This window comes from Otolemur garnettii, unplaced genomic scaffold (genome assembly GCF_000181295.1).
Source record: "Otolemur garnettii isolate 467f Iridium unplaced genomic scaffold, OtoGar3 scaffold00001, whole genome shotgun sequence".
Classification (NCBI taxonomy): Eukaryota; Metazoa; Chordata; class Mammalia; order Primates; family Galagidae; genus Otolemur; species Otolemur garnettii.
In genome coordinates this window covers 24,078,707-24,099,249 of record NW_003852396.1, presented here as the reverse complement: position 1 = coordinate 24,099,249, position 20,543 = coordinate 24,078,707, and the positions used below count along the sequence as shown (strand labels likewise).

At 40.1% G+C, this 20,543-nt stretch overlaps 1 pseudogene; it reads right to left on the bottom strand.

Moving 5' to 3' along the window:
- Nucleotides 1-5,809: 5,809 nt before the first annotated feature.
- On the bottom strand, nucleotides 5,810-5,920 carry LOC111724577 (annotated as a pseudogene).
- Nucleotides 5,921-20,543: the final 14,623 nt, after the last annotated feature.

The window sequence follows — 20,543 nt, the reverse complement described above, 5'->3', positions numbered from 1 at the left end:
TTCTTTTTTTTTTTTTTTTCTTTTTTTTTGAGACAGAGTCTTAAGCTGGCACTCTGGGTAAAGTGCCATGCTTCACAGCTCACAGCAACCTCTAACTCCTGGACTTAAGCCTCAGCCTCCCAAGTAGCTGGGACTACAGGTGCTCACCACAACGCCAGCTATTTGTTTTTGTTGCAGTTGTCATTGTTGTTTTAGACAGCCTGGGCCAGGCTCAAACCTGCCATCCTCAGTGCATGTGGCTGGCGCCCTACCCACTGAGCTACGGGCACCGCCTTAATAATGATCTTTAAATTTTTTTTAACATCCTCTCATGGCACACTAGTTGAAAATCACTGGTGTATAGGAATGCTACCGAGTTGTCTACACTAATTTTGTAACCTGAGACTCTGCAGAATTTATTTTTATTTATTTGTTTATTTATTTTTGCAGTTTTTGGCTGGGGCTGGGTTTGAACCCGCCACCTCTGGGGAGAGGGCTATGGTATCACACAGCTCATAGCAACCTCAAACTCTAGAGCTTAAGCGATTTTCTTGCCTCAGCCTCCCAAGTAGCTGGGACTACAGGTGCCCGCCACAGTGCCCAGCTTTTTTGTTGTTGTTGCTGTTGTTGTTGCAGTTGTCATTGTTGTTTTAGCTGGCCTCGGCCAGGTTCAAACCTACCAGTCTCAGTGTATGTGGCTAGCACCCTACCCACTGAGCTATGGGTACCACCCTGGATCAGAGATTTAAATGCAAGATAAAACTATAAAAGTAATAGAATAGGGTGGCCCCTGTGGCTCAAAGGAGTAGGGTGGTACCCATATGCTGGAGGTGGTGGGTTCAAACCTGGCCCTGGCCAAAAACTGCAAAAAAAAAGTAATAGACTAAAACGTAGTATATTTCTTTTATAACTTCTGTTTGGGAACTATGATTTGAAGCCCAGAAGCCAGAGTGACTATACAGAAACCTACAAATCCTACATGACAACACACATACATACACACACAAACACACATGCACCCAGGACAAGAAAACAAATTGGGTTTGAAATCATCAATTTTTGTTAAAATTTGCAATTCCTATTACAGAGGGCTAATCTCATAAAGCGCTCCTACAAATCAGTAAGTCCATCAACCCTGTGAAAAAAAATGAGCAAAGGTTATGAACACATTATTCACAAAAAAGAACTACAAATGATTTTTAAGCACATGAAGATAATCAATGTTGACTTACAAAAGAAATGCAAATTGGGCGGCACCTGTGGCTCAAAGGTGTAGGGCACTGGCCCCATATGCCGGAGGTGGTGGGTTCAAACCCAGCCCCAGCCAAAAACTTCAAAAAAAAAAATACAAATTAAATATATACTCAAATACTGCTTTTCACTCATTGGGCTGGCAAAAATCCAGAAATTTGATAGCTATGTAGGCAAGACTGTGGGACAACAGGTATTTTCATACGTTGCAGGTAGAAGTGTAAATAGTTACAAACCCTCTGGAGGGCAATGTGGCAACATTACATATAATCAAAATTTTAAGATTATATCCTTTAGCCAGGCAATTTCTTCTAGGAATTTATTCTAAAAATAAACTAATGTAACATTTTGCAATCTATTTAAAAGAGTGAGCTTGAAAACAATGTAAATGTCTATCAATAAAGACATTTAGTTACAGCTCTACTAACTGATGTAATACCACTTACTTGTTTCAAAAAAGACATAGAGAAGAATACTCTTCATATATTAATATACAAAGAGTATTTTTTTTTTTTTTTAGACAGAGCCTCAAGCTGTCCCCCTGGGTAGAGTGCCGTGGCATCACAGCTCACAGCAACCTCCAACTCCTGGGCTCAAGCGAGTCTCTTGCTTCAGCCTCCCAAGTAGCTGGGACCACAGGCGCCCACCACAATGCCCGGCTATTTTTTGGTTGCAGCCGTCATTGTTGTTTGGTGGGCCCCCAGATGGATTCGAACCCGCCACCTAGGGTGTACATGGCTGGCGCCTTAGCCACTTGAGCCACAGGTGCCGAGCCAATATACAAAGAGTATTAAGATAAACTATGAAGTAAAAAAAAAAAAAATCCCAATATAGAGAAAGTTGTGCTTTATGCTATTATTTGTATAAGTGGAAGAGTTAAACAGAATATCTGATTTGTATCTATAATTATAATCTATATTAAAATATACAGGTAACATGTATTATAGAGATAGATATAGGAGGATTAGAAATGAATAGATGGAAGCAGCCAGACATAAGGGAGATTCCTCATAATATACTTTAAAAATGCTCAATGTTTAAGCTATGTGCATGTATTACCTATTAAATTTAAAGATTTTAAAAAGTATCCATAATAAAAAACATCTAATATAACTTCTAACAAATTAGACAGCATAAATTCCAAATGAGTAAAAGGGATAAAAGAAAATGAGGAAAAGGAAATAAAATATTCAATCCAAAGGAAAAAAGAATAGGAAATTCAGGACAACAGAAGGCACAATGCCAGATATTTGCAATAAATCTTAACATTGCCATAATCACAATAAATGTATATCGGTTAAACTCATCAGTTAAAAGACAAAGACTGTCTCACTGTATTAAGCACAATAAATCTGAATTAATTAAACTAGGTTAAAAGACAAAGACTTTCACTAAACAAAAACACAATCTAGCTATATATTGTTTTTAAAAGACAGATCTAAAATATAAGAGCACAGGCAGGTTGAAAGTCAAAGGATGGGAAAAATTACATAAGGTATATGTAATATTCAGTAGAATGTTGCTGTATGACTAACAAAAATGATACTGTGGGCTCGGTTCCTGTAGCTCAGCAGCTAGGGTGCCAGCCACATACACCAAGGCTGGCGTGTTCAAATCCAGCCCTGGCCTGCCAAACAACAATGACCACTACAAGCAAAAAGGAGCTGAGCATTGTGGCGGGTGCCTGTAGTTCCAGCTACTTGGGAGGCTAACACAAGATAATCGCTTAAGCCCAAGAGTTTGAGGTTGTTGTGAGTTGTGAAGCCATGGCACTCTACCCAGGGTGACATAGTGAAACTCTGTCTCAAAAAAAAAAAAAAAAATAGAATACTATGATACAAAGGTAAAGAGGGTCACTTTGTAAAGATCAGTAGTTCAAAGGTCCAGGAAGACAAGTAATTTTGAAAGTATATGCACTTTATAACGTGGCCTCAAAATACAGAGGGTGCCAAAAACATATATACACATCTTAAGGAAGGAAAAAATGTGTACTAAAATTGTAATACTCAATATATACAGATAATAAAAGATTTATACAAGTCATGTTGAACATCTCTTGTAATTGCAGAAGTCAAACATGACTTGAACATTACAAATTTAATAGATTTTTCCTTTCTTGAAATGTGTATAATTTTGGGCACCTTCTGTATATAAAGCAAGCATTGCTACCACTGCAAGTAGAAATTGACAAGCCCATTATCATAATGAGATTTTTTTAACTACCTCTCCTAATTGATATAAAAAGGTAGGCTCTTTTTACGCCCTCAAATTAACCTTTCTTGGAATTAGATCACAATATCAGAACAAGATTTCTGAGAAAATTAATCAGAATGGAGGGACATACTTGCTGCCTGGTTCTGGTGACACAGGAAACACAGAAATGGGAAGTTACATGTGAACTGCATAAGCAACCACATGACCAGACATTAATACTGATAGCTTTGTCAGCAACTCTATGTGCTTACACTTCGATTTCTTAATCTCTCAACTTCTCAAGGCAAGTTATTACTGTTTTGCACATATTTGTATCTATCCCTATGCCTACCACAAAGCCTGATATATAGTAAGTGCTCAATAACTGTTTTATTGAATCATCTATTATATACCCCTTTAAAAATATTTATTCATTCCAACACTTAATGAAACAACTATTATACACCAGGCACTGTGTTAAGTACTGAGAATATACAGATGAATAAAACTATCTCCTTTCCAGGACCTATAACCTATAAGAGAAATATAAATTAGAAATGTATTTTTTAAAAAAGCTATAAATAGGCTTGGCACCCATGCTCAGTGGTTAGGGTGCTGGCCACAAACACAGAGGCTGGTGGGTTCGAACTCAGCCCAGGCCTGCTAAACAACAATGACAACTGCAGTAACAACAAAGAAATAGTTAGGCTATTGTGGTGGGCACCGGTAGTTCCAGCTACCTGGGAGGCTGAGGCAAGAGAATAGCTTAAGCCCAAGAGTTTGAGGTTGTGAGCTATGACACCAAGCACTCTACCAAGGGTGACATAGTGAGACTCTGTCTCAAAATAAATAAATAAAATAAAAAGCTATAAATAGAGGATTAAACAGGATGGTAGCTATAAAAGCCCAGAGAAAGTACCAATAGGGCTCAGTGCCTGTAGCTCAAGCGACTAAGGCGCCAGCCAAATAACAAGAGGTAGTGGGTCTGAATCCAGTCCGGGCCTGCCAAACAGTGAGAACTGTGGCCAAAAAATAGCCAGGTGCTGTGGTGGGCACCTGTGGTCCCAGATGCTTGGGAGGCTGAGGCAAGAGAATCACTTAAGCCCAGGTGTTGGAGGTTTCTGTGAGCTGTGATGCCACAGCACTCTACCCAGGGCAACAGCTTGAGGCTCTGTCTCATATTTTTTAAAAAAGAAAGTACCTATAGATTTAAGGGAAAGGTTCTCAACAATTTAACCAATATTTAGAAGTATCCAACGTATACCAGGAGCAGGCAGGTGTTGGAAAAGGGATATCTGAGTCTTGCCAAACAGATATGGGAGTGAAGTCAGGCAGAGAGGGTTCTCAGGACAATGAGAAAGAAAAAGAGTATAAGGTTCAGGAAAAAATGTGATTTGCTCAAAATCAAACAGTTTAGGTAGGTTGGACACAGTGGCTTACTTCTATGATCCCAGCTCTATGCAAGGCCAAGGTGGAAGGATCATTTGAGACCAGCCTGAGTAACACAGTGAGATCCCATCTCACAAACAACATTAGCCAGGCATGGTGGCATGTACCTATAGTCCCAGCTAGTTAGAAGGCTGAGGCAAGAGGACTGCTTAAGCCCAAGAGTTTGAGCCCACCACTGTGCACCCAGGCAAGAGTGAGACCTTGTCTCAAACAACAGAAAACAACATCAAAAAACCAAAAGGAAAGGAACCCCAGTTTCAGTAAATACTAGAACCTACATACCCTACTGTCTTTTCCACATTGCTTCTTTAAACTCCATCCCCCTACAACCCATCTTTACTCCTTTAATCCCTGTCCAGATCAATGACTTTTGACTACAATCCAACAAGGAATGCTTTTTAAACTGTAGCACACTATCTACAAATACAATGACCTTAAAAGTTTCAAGGAATACCCTTATTGTATACAATGCATGCTACATTTCATTCTATTTCTTTCTCCATTTTTTTGGACAGGAAGTAGGATTTACTAGTAGATGCGAATGTGGGGGCAGCACAGTGGAAGTCTTCATGAGTACAGGGCCTGCCACTTGTCCAGGAGGCCCTGATGGGGAATGTATTTGACCCCACAGCCACCTGGGATGAGCTGCTTCTTTTCAGCCACCATGTCTTCAAATTCATCTGCATTAAACTTGGCAAAGCCCCGCTTCTTAGACTTGTGAATCTTCTGGCGGCAAGAGAACTTGGAACTTGGCTCTGCATAGGGCCTCAAATCACATGCTTCCTTGTTCTGTAGTTTAGTGTGGATGGACATGATGACTTGGCCAATGTAAACCTGGCCACAGAGCCTTAGGGCTTTCCAGAGGCACCACACATACCAGTCTGGAGCCTAGACTGGGGACAGCACAAGGTCTAACTCATGAACATGTATCAGAAAGGATTGTCTGTAAGGTCCCTCAGGGAAACCTATACAAGCAACGGGTTGCGCGCACTACCAAGGAAGCTGCTGTTTACAGCCACTGCACATCTGTTTCATTTTTTAAATGCGGATAGCAATTCATTACCACTGACTTCACCACTCATGCAAAACTTTCAACCTCCACTTTGTAAATTGCTTATCATTATTATTCCACCTCTAGCTTTTCACTTAGCCCAGGAAAAGCTCCATCCAAACATCTTACTGAGCAATATGGGGAGCAAACACTGTGCTAAGCCTCGAGTTGCTCTATGTGGTTACGTTCTTCATAATGCATAAACCAAGGATTTTATCAAATTTCCCTGGGAACCATTTCCCCAAACTACACGTATTTACTACATAGCTACTAAATCTATTGAATCTTTAGCGGATACAGAGTGAGACTGGACATGTGCACATTGGGGAAAGCTTCTAGGTGATAGCAACTTGATGATCTGAGGTCCCTTTTGCTTTTATGAAACAAGCATGTGTTTAGAAAAGGGGGTTTAGGCTCGGCGCCTGTGGCTCAAGCGGCTAAGGCGCCAGCCACATACACCTAAGGTGGCGGGTTCGAATCCCCAGCCCGGGCCCGCCAAACAACAATGATGGCTGCAACCAAAAAATGGCCAGGCGTTGTGGCGGGCGCCTGTGGTCCCAGCTACTTGGGAGGTGGAGGCAGGAGACTCGCTCGAGCCCAGGAGTTGGAGGTTGCTGTGAGCGTGATGCCATGGCACTCTACCCAGGGGGATAGCTTGAGGCTCCAGCTCAAAAAAAAAAAAAAAAAAAAGAAAAGAAAAGGGGGTTTAAGCAAAAGACTGGACACAGACAAGAAAAATGAAACCTCAGATAAGGAGAGGTGCTTGCCTAAGGTTAAAAAGCCACTGGTAGGGCAAAGATTAGAACCCAGCTCATCTGATTCCTAGTTTATTTCAGAAAGTTCCCACTGGGAAAATGAAGTCTCCATCTCAGTTCCCTCTCCTTTTGCACTGACCCTTTCTTTATCAGGATTTCCCCCAAGAGACCTTGGCTTACTACATGCTAATTAGATTTCCTCCACCTGCTCTGGGATTTAGAGGGCACTGCCCTCCTCAACTAACAAAGCCACTGGCATTCCCGGTATGCAGGGGCTGGCCTCCAGTTCTTTAGTCAACAGCAATTAAAGGGCTCCTATCCAAAGCCCTAAGGAGGAAGAGAGAAAAGGGAGGGGTACTCCTTGATCCAAAAAGTGAAGTACAACCACTGATCAGAACTGATTGTTACTGCAGAGCTGGGTGGAAACGGGGAAAATTCTGGGAGGTAGGAATGGAATCTGGGTGAGGCAAACAAACTAACAACTATTCATCATACTCCTTACTCCCCTAAGGAATGCTATTGTTGAGATTGAGGGGATGAAGCATTGGACTACAAAAAGCCCTTATCCAAAAATAACTCATGAAGAAACATTTCCCTTTCTCTTTTCAATACACAGGACCAAATCTCTCAGCCAAGAATGATAGGCTAGCCCTCCATAATTCTGTCCCTGTCTGTCTAGTCAATATTCAGCCACTAACTAACTGGCAGAATTCAGCCCGGGTGTTCAGCCATTAACTGCCATGTAACTCTGGACCAGTTATAGTTTCTCTGGGTTTTGATATTCTCATTTGCAGCTCGAGCTGATTTCAAGATCAAATGAGTCAATGAATACAAATGTTTTATAAACTATAAGGTGGCATAAGCTTTAATACAACTCTCTAACATAAACTCAATTAAATCCAAATATTTACTGAGTTCCCAGCACAGTGCTCACAGAGAGGTGGCATATAAACATTATAGCATAAGCATTAGTTGTTAGATAACACCACAACAAAGCATACAGAGTCTTACTGATGTGGAAGTCACAGTCCAGTGTAGGAGATAAGGTCTTTAAAATGCACAAGATTAGCAAAGGGATTCATTTACCCTGTTATCAAAGGGCAGAGATAAAGATTGCCAAAAACCTTCTGTAGTGGTGATGGTGAACAGAACATACTGGGGGGTGGCTGTGTGAAGAAAATATAGCTGAAGAAGCAATTCAAACGGGCTGCCTCATGACATCTCCTCCACCACAACATATTCACTAAGTTCTTTTTTCACAAACAAATCTACAGTTCTGCCAATCATCTAGGGAGTACTTAAGCACATGTTTCATACAAGGTATTCTTAAGGATGCAAAACACAAGGCAGGTCCCTGAACTTAGTGACTTCACCATCCAACAGAAAAGTCATATATGAAAACTATGATGCTAAGATGCATTAAATAGTATCTCAAGGGCAAAGGGAACATATGTTTCACTTCTAAAAGAACTTAGTTGAAAAATTCTATTGCATTTTGCCCAATAAACCTAGACCAGGAATCACAAATTCATTTTTTCTTTCTCTTCTTCTTTTTTTTTTTTGAGACAGAGTCTCACTTTGTCCCTCTCAATAGAATGCTGTGGCGTCACAGCTCACAGCAATCTCAAACTCTCGGGCTTAAGCAGTTTTCTTGCCTCATCCTCCCAGTAGCTGGGATTACAGGCACCTGCTACAATGCCCGGCTATTTTTTTGTTATGTCGTCATTGTTGTTTAATAGGCCCTGCCGGGTTTAAACCCACCAGCCCGGGGGTGCATGTGGCTGGCACCCTAACCACTGAACTACAGGTGCAGAGCCCATAAATTCATTCTTTCCATTCAGTGATATTCTTTAAAATATTTGCCAGACAAAATTTTTGTCTTAAGTTTAAAGCAATGAATAAAACAGACAAAAATCCTGCCTTCAAATGGCATATGTTCACTCCTAAGTGGCTAGTGTGTGTGATACAGCAAACTGGAAAGCTCAGTTCCAGCTAACGGCTGCTATGCAGAATTCTGGGCCCAGGGTTCCCAAGACTGGAAGCTGGAAATTTTATGGGTTTTATGTAAAATATCTCAGCTTTTAATAACCTACAACTATTTAAAACACTGCAAGGCAAGCAAAACACATTGAAAATGGAATTCAGGCCAGAGAGATCAGGTGGTCTGGAGACATAGTCACTACATGTATCAAGTGTTGAAAACTATGTGCTACTGGCCTGGAGGAGACATCAGTTCTACTAAAGCACGTTGGGCAGTATCAAGGAGGTAGGGCATTTAGCCTGAGGCTCTAAGAATAAGAGTTATTCTCTCTTTTTTTCCCCCATTTCTCACAGCACTTACTGTGATAAATACTTACTCACACTGGCTACCTCATGAGTTGTCACTTACTTAGGTAATTCTTTGCTAAGAATGGTAAGATCACTCTGTCAAACCAGAAACCCCCATCAACAGCAACACTAGTAAAGCAGCTGCCTGGGTGGTTTGTCTGGTTATTCAACAGATTAATACTATGCATTAGTATGATTGATTCCCATTGGCTCTATAATACGCTTGCTATCTAGAAAGACAGCAAAGTTCTGTCACCTTATGCAAATTCTTCTGGGCAAAAGAATTTTCTACAGTTAAATTATGTTTATCCAGAAGTCACAAAAATATGGTACTGATGATTAAACAGCAAGCTATAATCTAAGTATATGCATACAAACTGCTACACAGCCATAATACAAAAAAGTTTTAATAAAAATAGGAACAAAGCATACTATAAAAAGCAAAAATTTCACTAAGTATTGGTACATAGCAAATGAGAGAAGAAACAGTGAACTATATTAAAAGCTGGTCTTTTAATAAATATAACTACATACCTCTTTAATAACAAAGCATGATAACAAACTGAAAAAACAAACAAACAAAAAAATAAACTGTATAGGTTTCACTCTTCAACCTCAGACCCTGGAAAATCATCTTAATAATCTGGTAAATCATTCTGGATGCCAGGAAAATTCATCCTTCCTGATGACCTCCAGCTCATTTTGTTAATCACTGGCCTCACTGCATTAGAAACTTACTCACCCTATCTTCAAAATTTGGTGTTGTTGCCTTTTAAGTGGGTTAGTCACAGTTATGAACATAATGATAAATCAGAGCTTCTACTATATTTCAGCTATGATTTACTATAGCAAAATTTAAATCTAAAATGTAACAGAGTAGCTCAAATATACCTCTGATCAGCTGTGTGGCTTAAGGGTTCTTTTGGTTACTAAAACTCAAGGATGTGCAACTTCCATCTCTGTTACACAGTATTTTTTGTTAATTACTTTTTATTAATTCTCCTGCAGTAGAGGGGTTACTCCAGGGCAGATAATCTTGCTGAGACTTTTGTATTGGCTCAGAACCTTTCATCTACAAAACAGGTGTATTTGACATATGTTAAAATAAAAATTTTCAGGGAGAGAAACATCTTATATGTTAGAGGATTAAAAAACACAAAAGCAATTATAAGGATAGTTATTTCAGCATTTTTTAAATAATAAAGAATGCTTTGTAAATGCTTACCAACTAAAGACTGGTTAAATTACAGAGTGTACTCAGATACCGCTACAGAGATATTAAGAAAGGCTGAGACTCATGGGAGCTGCCTAAGATGTTGTTCACCTAATGGTTATTCCTAGATGATAGGATTTGTGTTTTTTCTTTTTCAATTTTGTTTTTTTTTTAGCATTTTCTTGATTTATAATGTGCCCTTTAACAAAAAATCATTTATTTAAAAAAGAAAACAAATGGCAGTGCCTATGGTTCACTGGGTAGGACACCAGCCCCACATACCCAGGGTGACGGGTTCAAACCCAGCCCCAGCCAAACTGCAACAACAAAAAAAAACAGCTGGGCGTTGTGGCGGGTGCCTGTAGTTCCAGCTACTCAGGAGGCTGAGGCAAGAAAATCACCTGGGCCCAGGAGGTGGAGGTTGCTGTGAGCTGTGTGACTCCACAGCGCTCTACCGAGGGCAATAAAGTGAAACTCTGTTTCTACAAAAAAAGAAAAGAAAACAAATACAAATGTTCTATATATGCTAATGTGGAACTATGCCCATGGTTTATTTTATCTCACAGAGTTTTGGTGCACATTAATCATAAAGATATAGAAGAGTGTCTGACACATAAGCATTCGAGTATTACCTGTTATTATGTTGTTAAGTGAAAAATGACAAGGCATAAAACAGAAAACATACGGCAAGGGGCTGTGGTTGGAAATATATTTATTTTTCCCTGTATACTACTGTGTCTGGGTTCCCTAGAAAACAGAGCCTGAGGCTAAGCTTACCTGCTTATCAAGTGCTGCGATCTTGAGAGAGGGAGAAGAGACTGGCCACAGCTGAATATCAAGACATAGAAAATTGCCAGATTGTTCAGAACGTTCCAGGATGGGCCACAAAGAACTACTGTACCTCAGAATTGTGTGCATGCATTTAAAGCAAAATGGGGGAGAAAGGCAGGCAGAAAACAATTGCTCTGCGGGCTCCTTCCCTTCTGCAGCTTCCAATTACAGGGATCAGAGGTGTTACATGTCCTCACCTCCCACTTCCAGGCAGCATGTACTTGCTCCTCTGGACCATCACTGGGGCAGAACACACCTTATACTGGAACCTAAAAGTGGTGGGAGAGGCCGGAGTCTGGCCAGATGGGGCTTAGCCATACCTGTAGTTCTCTCCATAGTGAACACAATAGAGACCTAGAGCTCAGCCCTTACCCAGAGGGAAGATTAGACAGACATCAGTGTTAGAAAATACAGCAAAAGTAGGAAAAACTGAAGAACTACCACTGAGCAAGATAACTAGGGCCTAAAGGGCAGATAGAACCAAGGGAATCTCAGCCAGTACAAATGAGTCCCATACAATTCTATATTCACTTGAATATAGAATGGAACTTTTACCACCAGGTAAAGGACATTTATTTAAACTCATGTTTAAAAGTTCACAGACATAGGATGGCACCTGTGACTCAAGGAGTAGGGCGCTGGTCCCATATACCAGAGGTGGCAGGTTCAAACCCAGCCCTGGCCAAAAACTGCAAAAAAAAAAAAAGTTCACAGATACAGTAAGGGAAAATAAGAAGGAGACATTAATAGCACATGTGTGAATAGAAACAGATAGGCAGGGAAACAGTTTCCCCCTAATAACTGTACTCCCTAGAGCAAAAGTAGTTTATTCCTGCTTTAGATTATAGTAAGATGAATTTGCTCCTTTGAAAGCTAAGTATAGGTTTGGTGCCTGTAGTTCAAGTGGCTAAGGCGCTGGCCACATACACCAGAGCTGGCAGGTTTGATTCCAGCTTGGGCCTGCCAAACAACAATGACAACTACAACCAAAAAATGGCTGGGCATTGGGGAAGGTGCCTGTAGTCCCAGCTACTTGGGAGGCTGAGGCAAGAGAATCACTTAAGCCCAGGAGTTGGAGGTTGCTTTGAGCTGTGATGCCATGGCACTCTACCCAGGGTGACAGCTTGAGGCTCTGTCTAAAAAAAGGAGAGAGCTAAGATGTTTCCAGATGTGAACCCAAGTAGCAAAATGAAGATTCCCTAAGCAAAAAATCTGCCTATTTTGGCATTAACCAGACAGTCCATTAATGATGAGTAACATTAAGACTTCTAATAAACAGACCTAACAATGATACAATATTTACTGTGTACTAGATACTATTCTAGGCATTTTATATATTAACTCATTCAGTCCTCACCACAAACCCTATGAGCCAGCTTCTATCACTTGCATTAAGGATAAAGACAGATATAGAAAAAGTTGCCTAGTTAGTGAACAGTAGGATTTGAATACAGACCAGCCAGCTCTTGCTTCAACTTTTTCATCTTTTAAGTAAAAGACTTTGTTCAGAAAAGTGTTAAGTTTTTGGTCAACCATAAGTAACTCTGTTTCAAACAGGGGTGTCCAACCTACAGACAGTAGGCCAGGCGTTGATTCTGTGAAGACTCTGTTTGCTTATCTGTGATATAGGATATCACAAAAAGTATGCATAGACTTTTTTTTTTTGCTAATCAGATTTCATTAGTGTTGGCATCTTTAATGCGTGGCCCAACACAGCTCTTACTCTTCTAGTATGTGGCAGAGGGAAAAAAAAAGGTTGGACATCCCTGGTTTAAGAGATGGGAACACATCCTTTCTTTACAATGGGATAAGATAAGAACTTCCACATAAGTCAGGAAGACCACAAGTTCTAATCAAGGGTCAGGACCGGAGAGAGATGAGGGGAGGGGGTATGACTAGGGGAGTACCTCAGTCAGCTTGGCTGCTGTAACAAATTACCGTAGACTGGCTGGCTTCAACAACAGATATTTATTCTCATAGTTCCAGAAGATAGAAGTCCGAGATCAGGAGCTGGCAGATATGATGTCTGGAGAGCCTCTTTCTGATTTATAGATGGCTGTCTTCTTGCTGTATCCTCACATGGCAGAGAGAGAGTGTGTGAGAGGAGGCAAGCTCTCCTGTGTCTCTTCTTATAAAGACACCAATCCTATCAGGGGGGCTCCCTATGGCCTAGTTATCTCCAAATACTATTATATTGGGGATTAGGATTTCAACATGTGAATTTTGGAGAACATAAACTTTCACAGCCGAGAGTATGTGGAACTGGCATATTGACCAGGTAAGTTTAACTCTCTTTATTTGAAGAACGTGTACAACAGAAAAGCCCAATAAACTCTGGAGACAAGGGAACCCAACTGTACCTCCTGGTTCTATCACTTGTATATTTTATAATTCAGAACTAGTTTCTTTTTTTTTTCTTTTCTGTCTTCCTTCAATCTTTTCTTATTTTGCATATGCAAGAGAGTAATAATTATATATTCCTGTTCAGGTTCATCTAAAAGCACTCTTTCAATACGCATTTTTTTTCCTGCTTAGTAGAACATAAAATAATGGTGTAGGACACTGAAGGAGAGGAGGCCTTCTGAAAACTAGGATGATAATGACTCCCTTAATGGCTGCAGGATAAAAAGTAAATAAATTATGACATTCACAGGCCCTCTACAACCTGGTCTAAACCCACATATTTCATTCTTGCCTCCCACCACCTTTTTAAGTACACTGTATTATGTGAAATTAGACAACTCAACCACTTAGGCTGTTGAAACTTCAAATTATTCTGAGCCTTGAGGGGAATGTGGCTATGTGGCCTGACTCACATAGCCTGCAGCAGCAACTTCAACCTTTTTTTCCTTATAAATAATTAAAACCAAATGGCACCAGAGATAAGATCCCCTCAGATCACTGCCCCTCCTCATGGAGTAATACAATAATTTTCCTTGGACTGTACCAATCTGTAAGCAATCATATTGCTGTAACGTATGCACTGGTCCCTTATGGAAAATACTGTATCCTGCTAAAATTTCTGTCTCTGCCCATATGTGAAACTTAACTTTTTTACTTCAGAATGCTCACCCCATTTTGTTTGCAGCTGGTGTTACCTAGGTGATCATCTGCAAGTTCTACACATAATTATATTTTCTCCATCTCATTATTTAAGGTTGATAATACCAGATTATATTTGTGGTTCCTTGAAGACCACCTGCCCTTTTTCACTTCTGTGCCATTAGATTGTTTCTCTCTCACTGCCCCAAATACCTAATCTCTTATCCATTTAAGCACCTTGATTTACTAGGGGGTGACTCTGAATAGTTTCTTTAATCTCTCAGTTCCTTAGTTGTTCTATCTATAAATTGGGAATGTAACTTTACCTTTGATCTGAGAATGTAATGAACTAATACATGTAAAGCACTTACCACAGAATCCAACTGACTGTGGTCTAGCAGTATTATCTTTGTCTAGGGGATAAATCTCAAAGAAATAGTGAACTGAGCCAGGTGCAGTGGCTCATGCCTTGTAATACTAGCACTTTGGGGGGCTGAAGTGGGAGGATCACCTGAGGCCAGGAGTTTGAGACCAGCCTGGGCAACACAGTGAGACCTTGTCTCTACAAAAAAAAAAAAATGTAGTTTTTTGGGCAGTTTTTGGCTGGGGCTGGGTTTGAACCCGCCACCTCTGGCATATGGGGCTGGCGCCCTACTCCTTTGAGCCACAGGCACTGTCCCCAAAAACATGTTTTAAAAAATTAACCAGGTATGGTGGTCTCAGCTACTTGGAAGGCTGAGATGGGAGCTATGATGATGATACTTTTTCACTCTAATCCAGGTGACAGAGCAAGACCCTGTCTCAACAAAAAAGAAAAAAAAAGAAGAAAAGAGAAGTAGTGGATTGGCCAAGACACATAGCTTATTTAACAACAAAGACAGAATAATAACCTAGACTTCCTCACACTCAGTACAACGACTCCTCCTGTCCTACCTCCAAATACTGAGAGATTGGTAAGCAAGGTTCTCCTTTCATTTTTCTAGAAACTTGTTTTCTCTCTTTTCTTCCCTTCCCTATATCAAATGCCCTAAACATGACACTAAAAGGTACAAGAAATACATGTAAAAAAGAGTTCCATGTTTGAACACCTTGGGCCATGAGTTAAAACAAGTTTATAATTTCAGAGCTTATGATGGAGTTAGTATATATTAAAGTCATCAAGAAAAAGAAACATAACATGGAGTGGTTCCCTATTTAATCACAGCAGTAGAGGTTGTTGTACCACACATGTGCAGTCAGACCACTAAACCTACACACACAATTTCACAGTCCCTGCTTCCTAAAGAACAAGGGCTCTAACTCCTTAATGATTTTTATAACCTGGCCCCGTCTATCTTGTTAATCCTACCATTCCTCCCACAACCTCCGCTCCATTCTGATCATTCAAGTGTGTCAGGGGTCAGCTTTACAAAGTGTTCTCTCTGACCTTTTGTCTCTCCTTCTAGTCCAGTTCCCTGCTGACTGATTTCCCTCTAGACCAGGCTCCCAAAAGGCCAAGTGCTAAAGGAAAGAAAAAGAATGTGTTGAGCAGCACCTGTGGCTCAAGGAGTAGGGTGCTGGCCCCATAAAACAGGGGTGGCAGGTTCAAGCCTGGCCCCAGCCAAAACTGCAAAAAAAAAAAAAAAAAGAAAGAAAGAAAGAAAGAAAAAGAATGTGCTGAACATCTTAATTATCATTTACAACTCCAGTGAGAGGCATCCTGTAAGTATTCAGTAAAAGTCTTTCCTTGGCCCTCTTCTGCTGGGACTACAGTATCCTAAAACAAAGCTTCCCTGAATTTTCAATAGAGGAGATCTGAGTTATACCTTTTTCCCTAGTACAATTAACGACAGGGGTACTTACATTTTAATGTTTAATGTAAAATCATAAATCTCTTTGTGCTGCATAGTTCCCTACACAAGGTTAAGTTACTATGCATGGAAAATGACTCATTCCTTCCTTCTCAAGTCAATTGTAATCACGAGCCCCTTTAGACTTAGCCATAGGAAAGTCTATTTTTCTAAAAGCTCAAAGCATTATAAAATACTCTTCCTTCAATTAAAAAAAAAAGTCCCTGCAGATTTGGGAGCAAAAAAAATGCATTTTATTTGTTACTACTAATAAAGAATCATTATAGGATCAACAGTATGAGATCAAAACTCATGGTTATGAGCCATGATTCTTTTACTTATAGTGAAAGTTTCTGGCCTCTCAGATCCTCTAGACCAGTAGTTCTCAACCTGCGGGTTGTGACCCCTTTGGACTGTATTAAAAGTTCTCAGCATTAGGAAGGTAGAGAACCACTGTTCTAGGCTAATGTTTCCCAGAAAATACATTTAGTATACCCTTGGTATGACTTTAGAAAAAGCATTCCAGAAAAGGCAGTAAGTCATGTTTGGCAAGTAAGGAATATTAGCCTTTCGATGAAAAGTGGTCAAAGATAAAGATTAATTAGAACACTGAAGCATAAGAAATAGTATGGCTAGAAAAAAATCTTTTGTTTTTTTTTTTTTAACTTTTCTTTTGCTCACACCACAGGACTCTTGGGCTCCAACTACTCATTTGGCATGGTTCCCATGTGAGCCATTGGGATGCTGTGTTCTCTAGAGGTACTGGCATTGGTCAAGGTTTTAAGATACACACTTTCTGAAGTATACATTCCTGAAGTCTGGGGTATAATATTCTCTCTCTTCACTGCTAACAAACTAAATTGACCATCACATTCCTAAGTTCTCATCCAGTTCATATTACCAAGATTGCTCCCACTGGGTCAGAATTAAGTCCACAGTAACACTGGTGTCTCAGTGGATTGAGAAAGCAAAGTTGTCAACATGGCTAGAAATAGAATGTGTTGGCTGGGTACAGTGGCTCATGCTGGTAATCCCAGCACTCTGGGAAGTTGAGGAGGGAGGAAAAGAAAAAGAATGTGTTGAATAGCTTAATTATTATATAACCAAGTTCAAAAAAATAATAGAACTTCCACAGTCGACCAGCTCCCTACAGTGACCACTTCCTTAAACTGACCTAACTTTCATAGACCAGACATGCACCATGTGTACATACTGGTAAATAGGCCCAGTTCTTTATGTTGACCACCTGCGTATGTTGGTCAACTTAAAGTGGTTCTATTGTAGTTGGAATCTGTCATCACTCTCATATATTGTCACTGTCAGGTTGTACAATGTTCGCAAAGAAAAATCCATAAAGAAAAGGTAGAAGGAATTAAAACAGAATAAGGAATTTACTCACAATCTGCCAACTACCTCATGTAGAAAGTGAGGCTCAGAGAGAGTAGTAACTTATCCAAGACCATATTTCTATTAAATAGTAGATCAGATTCAAATTCAGATCTGTCCAACTCAAACAATTTTTCATTTTATACAGAGAGGCCAGCAAGGCACTAGAGGAATATTGCTTGGGGCAAAAAACAGATTCTTTCACTTTCCAGGGGAGAAACCCCTACAATTTTCTAAATTCCCAGCTCCATAGTGTCTTCTCCACATGCTATCCCTTAGGGCTGCTACAAAGACTAAATGAGATAATACAAAGGAAGTACACCGTACTGAGTACAGTACCTCACATGGAGTAAGTGCTCAATATACGGTATTGTGACCTCACACTGTTTATAGACGGAACCTCACAAAATAGTCTCAGAACATAATTTATCTTAACCCAAATGCTAAGAAGAGAGCAATGGTCTGCTTCAGAGTTATGCATATTCTTAGAGAACATAACCTCAAAATTGGTAAAGCAATGATCCTACTCCCACCACTAGTCCTGCTTACTTTTGTTAAAGAAAGAGAAAAAAAGTTAACTCTTGGCTTGCCTTAAACCATACTTCTTTAAAACAGAAGGATGAAAAACTACCTAACAGAGAAGTAAACTAGAGATGTCTTGGTCAGAAAACTGTTATTCTTCTTGAAATTAACTTGAAAAGAAAGCCAATAAAATTCAAACTAATATTTAATGGGTAATTGTTAGGCATATACCTTACAGGGGGCACAAATACGAGCACAGGACCCAGTGTCTGCTCTCAAGGTCCTAATAGAGTAGGAGAAAGGTGTGCAAACTCCTAGTTCCCTGGCAGAATGTGTTAGGAACCAAGCTAGAGTTCCAATTAACATGCTGCTTTGGGATCAGAACAGAGAAAGTGATGTGTTAATTAGGGAGAAACATCTGAGCTTCACATAAACAGCAAGGCCACATTCTTCCCCACCCTTCTCTTTTAGAGGCTGACAAAAGAGGAATAACTCATCCATTGTCTTGATTCTTTGACTTTATCAAAAATTAAGAGGCAACAGAACTTGGCAAGTCCCAAAGAATACAATCAAAACTGGGTATACATTCTTCTTAGCATCCCATGTGATATTTTCTGTGCCAATCTCAAACCATTTAAAAAATTGGTCCTTAAGTACAAAAATAGTACATAAACATATTCTTCTTATAAAAAACAGAAACAGCTTGGCAGTGTCTCCAACAGTTAAACACAGAGTTACCATATGACCCAGCAATTCCATCGCTAGGCATATACCCAAGAGAACTGAAAATATATCTGTGCAAGAATGTTCACAGCAACATTATTCATAATAGCCAAAAAGGAAAACTACTCAATGTCTATCAACTGATGAATGGTTAAATCAAATGTGATACATTCATACAATGGGATATTATTCAGTCATAAAAACGAATGAAGTGCTGATACATTACAATATGAATGAACCCTGAAAACATTATGCTACATTAAAGAAGAAGCCATGCTTTGTGTGATTCCATTTATATGAAGGAGTTCGAGATCAGCCTGAGCAAAAACGACACCGCATTTCCAAAAATAATGGCATGTTGTGGCTCTGGCTGCCTGTAGACTCACATTAAAAAAAAGGGGGGGGGGAGGGTAGAGAATGGGAGTGACTGGTTAATGGATGTAGGGTTTCCTTTTGGAGTGAGAAAATTCCCAAATGAGACAGTGGTGATGGTTGCACAACTTTGTGAATATACTGACAACACTGAATGTACACTTTAAAATGATGACTTATGGCACCACCCATAAAAGTGGGTCACCAAAAATGATGACTTTCATGGTTCTCCACCCCTGTGTGGGAGCACCATAACATTGTTTGTCCAGTATTTTTTTGCAGAGGTTTTTTTTTGAGACAGAGTCTCATTCTGTTGCCCTGGGTCTTGAACTCCTGAGCTCAAGCAATCCACCCACCTCAGATTCCCAAAGTGCTAGGATTATAGGAATGAGCTACCACACCTGGCATTTTGCAGAGATATTCATCAAGGGGTATACAAAGTTACATGAAGAACTTTTCAACAACATATATCCCTCGGCCTCATCCTTCAGAGGTTCTAATTCATTCAGACAGGAGCAGGCTGGCATTTATATACATCTTAAAGCTCACCAGGTTACTCAGAGACACTTAGTATTAGGAACTTTTACAAATAATGGGATAATAATGGAATGGGAAACTGGGTTTTGCACAGGTTTCAATGCTGATCATCCAAACATTCATTTAACAATCATGTTAAACTTGTAATATCTGCCAATTAGAAGACTGGTAGAATGTTCAAATTTTACTGCCAAGAAAACAGGCTCAAGGATTTACTCCTTAAAGACAGCAACAAGGATAGTGCCCTTACATCTTCCTGGTATAAACTTTCCAAGCTCCCTTATGGTGCTGGAGTTGTGAAAATGGTTTGGCAGAAAAAAGTTAGTCTATAATCACATTTGCTATAGCTAAAGTCATTTTATTCTGGGCCTAAATATAACGGAGAACAATCGTTAAAATATTGTTGAAGTGCTTTCTAATTTGTGTCCTCTTATTTAAAAGGTAGTTTCTCTTCATGTAATCCATTTGCCTTTGTACTCACAGCTGGGCTTGTGTTGGAAAGGAGGCTTGGCCATACAGGAAGGGGAAGTAAAAGAGAAGCCTGCCCCTTCTAGCCCTATGGAGATGGAAAGGGGTAGAACAAAGTCAGAATCCTCATTCACCAGCACCCCATACTACACACTCTCTCTCTCTCTCTCTCTCCTCCTCACCAAATCAAATTCAAGTCAGGGAGCAATGGAGCTTTGGAGATATTGAGACCCCATTTTCCCAGACATAATATGGGAGTGGGCTGCAGTAGCTCTTTGTCAATAGATGGTATGGGAGCAAATGCTTAGATGCAGCAGGAGGAGGAGGCCAAAAAGATGAGCTTTGGGCAGCCCTATACATTCTCTACAACCTGAGATGGCATGTGGGACATCTACAAATTGCTGAGACTGGTGGACCAGCAGAGGTCTGTGGTTGGAGTTAAGAGCGCTCAATGCATAGAGACTTTGACACAAATGTCTGGCATCCCAACCTCCATAGTGAGTTCCTGTACATCACTGCCCCAAATAGACAGAATTAGTCACAACTCAACAGTTGACTCCTGGATGTGTTCAAAATTAGATAGTGAAGTAAAGGATGCCACACAGATATCCACT